This window comes from Teleopsis dalmanni, chromosome 1, assembly GCF_002237135.1.
Source record: "Teleopsis dalmanni isolate 2A chromosome 1, ASM223713v2, whole genome shotgun sequence".
NCBI classification, from domain to species: Eukaryota; Metazoa; Arthropoda; class Insecta; order Diptera; family Diopsidae; genus Teleopsis; species Teleopsis dalmanni.
In genome coordinates, this window is record NC_051846.1 from 156,382,616 (window position 1) to 156,386,193 (window position 3,578).

The following is a 3,578-nucleotide window of genomic DNA, read 5'->3' on the forward strand; positions in this document are numbered from 1 at the left end:
GGCTCGTTTGATTTTGGTGGACAATTTGTGTATGCGACGTGTCAACGCTCGGCTTGTTCCGATTCACCTCAATTTGTTCCAACATTATCAACGATTTTAAGGCCAAACATTCAATAAATACCATCGAACAGCCAACGTATTCACCTGATCTTGCACCGTGTGACTTTTTCCTGTTTCCCAAACTCAAATTACCACTCAGAGGAACGCGTTTTGAATCCATAGAAGACGTAAAACAGAATCCGCAGAGGGAACTCAAAGCCATACCGGAAAGCGCCTATAAAAAATGTTTTGATGATTGGAAGAAACGTTGGCATTTGTGTATCGCTTCTAATGGAGCATATTTTGAAGGAGATAAAATAAATATTGATGAAGATTAAGAATTTTGCGTTTTATTTAAAATTTCCGGAAACTTTTCTGTACTGCATCATTAATTATATAACATTTTGTTCAAGCCCATTTACTGAGAAATGTTGTTTAATATAATGTATATTAAATTATATTAAATAAAATGTTTATTAATGTAGATAAATATAATTATAACATCATTGATCTTTATTAAAATATTTTACAAATCGTATAGTAATTTGTAATATTACTAAAATTTATCTGGAGGCATTATACGAGTAGTTTCCCAATTTGTTATGGCATTAGAACTAGTAATTTAACGAGTAATTTCCCAATTTGTTATCGCATTAGAACTAGTAATTTAAACTTCATTTATTAAATCTGTATTATAATTAATATATTATTTTATTTTATTTCTTTACACATGAATATTAATGAAAAAATTGTTGGCAACATTATTTAACCTAACAAAAACTAATGTAACTTTACATCATTAATCATATAAAATCTTAATTATTTAATTTTATATAGCGAATTATTGTGATAAAATGTATATCTAATATTTTTATTTATTTATTTGTAATTTAACACTAAAATTAATTTTAAAGTTATCTACGAATATATATATGTAATATAGATTTTTATATATACATATATATATATAATTTAGTGATTTTATAATATAAAAATCACTATTGATTCATAATATTGATTCATAATAATAGGAATAACAAAAATAAATAAAAAAAAGTTATTAGGAGTAGTACAAAATAATTGCTTTATTTTTTTTTATCTATATGTATGTATATGTATAATTTATTGATTTTATAACATAATTATAATGTTAAACTTTTGAATAATTATAGGAATTACAAAAATAAACTAAGAAAAAGTTGTTAAGAATATAACAATATAATTGCTTTAATGTTTTCAACTATAAATATAATTTATGTACAACAGTGTCTATTCTTGGTCATAAATTCATTACATACTCAATCGTTATTGCTATTTCTATGAAATTATAACTATAATAAAAATGTACTAAGTTTGTTCTGTAAACAATTTACATTTAAATAAGAAAATAAGAAGCCCAGTTTTTATTGTGGTTCAGTGCCTCTCTGAAGACAATAATAATTTTTCCGTTAGCACTGCTGTAGTCTATTTTACGTGCACAAAAGTGAACAGATAAGCCTATAACGTATTCGTTTTTTTACCTTGTAGATATTTTAGGGTTGCATATCAAAATTCTTTACATTTTTGAAAGTGTGATTATTTAAGACGTGAAATTCCTAAGCGACTCTCTAACACTATGTATGTTGTCTTTTTCTTTGAAGAAATTAGCTCCAAAATTGTTCAGATTATAATTAACACCATTTTTATTTCGGGTACAGTACTACTATATTTCAATTAATTGTTGGTTAAAACATCATAATACAAAAATAATGATTGAAACATATCGTAAACATGCTTTTTATTGTAATTATTATTTAAAAGGATAAGCAAGAGATCATTCAAAATTAAAATAATAAATACGTTGCAAAAATCAATAATAATAGATCATTTGCATTATCTGAAACAGTTATCAATCTAAAAATTTTAATTAATTAAGTAAATTACTGACAACAATTATTCTATTTGATCTCTTTTTTAAAGAAGTAAGTAAGAACTAATTAAAAAATAACTCAATTTAAACTTGTGGTATGCCTTTATAACAAACGATACTTGGTGTTATAACTCTTCGAAAACATACCAAACATGAATGCTTTTTGTAAACCAGTTAATCTTTTATATTTTGATCAGTAATAACTCTTAGTAATATTGTATTCCTTCTCTAGGTCCTATGGCATTTGTCTGACAGCTATAAATATATCATAAACTAGCTTTTTCACAAGTAAATATGTGTTATCTTTATATAGACTCTTAATGAATTTGATCTATAGCAAGATCAATATTGCTATTATATTGATTATATCAAAAGTTGGAAGTAATGAGTATAACTAAAAATGGTTATGATTTCAACTCAACGTACACAATACTCCATAAGTTTTTGGGGTTTTATTTATTTCATACTATAAATAAATTAGTGAGTTTTTATAGAATATGTACTAATTAAATGTATTTAAAACTATCTGAAAGCTAAAAGGTTTTTCATTCAACGTAATTACTCATTTATTTAGTAAATAAAAACCCCACATAAATGTGTGTTTGCTACGCGCTAAACTTCTTTGATGCTTAAATTTTGTATTTGTATTTTGTTGAATTCTTCCAAACAAGCATAAATGTAGCTGGAACTGTAATTATATTAGCAGCAATTGTCGATCGAAGATAATATTATTATTTTCATTTTGCTGCTGTTGATGCTATTTATACTTAATCATTATAGAATGTACAGTAAGAAAAATAATTAATAAACACAACAACAAAGCTTAGTGTCAGACTCAGACGTTTGAAAAATTACATTGGCTTATAAAATAACTGACAATTTTTATTGATAATGTGAAATATTGTAGTTTAGAAAAAATGTTTAATTAATTAATAAAAAATGTTGAACAAAAGTAATAAAGAAAAATTTTTTTATTTAAAGAATTTTATTAATAAATCTACTTATATATAACTTATATATATATCAACTTATATAATAAATCAATTTATATATACACATTTTCAGGAATTGTTAATTTCCTTCACAAATGCTATTAATATTTTATTATATCCCTAGTCTAGTTTACTAATATCACTGCTCTAAGTAATGACATAGAAGGGAAAAAAAATTTTTCGATACTCTAATATCAAGAATTTATTGTTCTTTTTACTAACGATTGAAAGTGCCAATATTTTGCATGAATAAATCCTATTCAAGTGATGCGAAATGAGTGAAATCTTTTATATCTTTGAAGTATGTAGCCATCGTCATTTTTTTTCTCCTGAACTCGATGTAAGGTCCACATATAGTAATACTTAGAACATCATTTTTTTAAAGTTTAATAGTTTTTAACAACCGATAAATATTTTGAGTTTATGGCAAAACCACTTTTATCAATTGTTACGGAAATATACAAAGTTTTAATGGTTTGTGCCTCTAAATGTCATAATAATTACCTTATGAATGTAGGTACTTAAAATCTGTTGTATATGATGGTTTTGTACATATGAAGTATATATATGTCCTTTATATATATCCTTTATATTAAGGATATTTAAATGTGCTTTGTAACTTGAATATATGAAAAAAA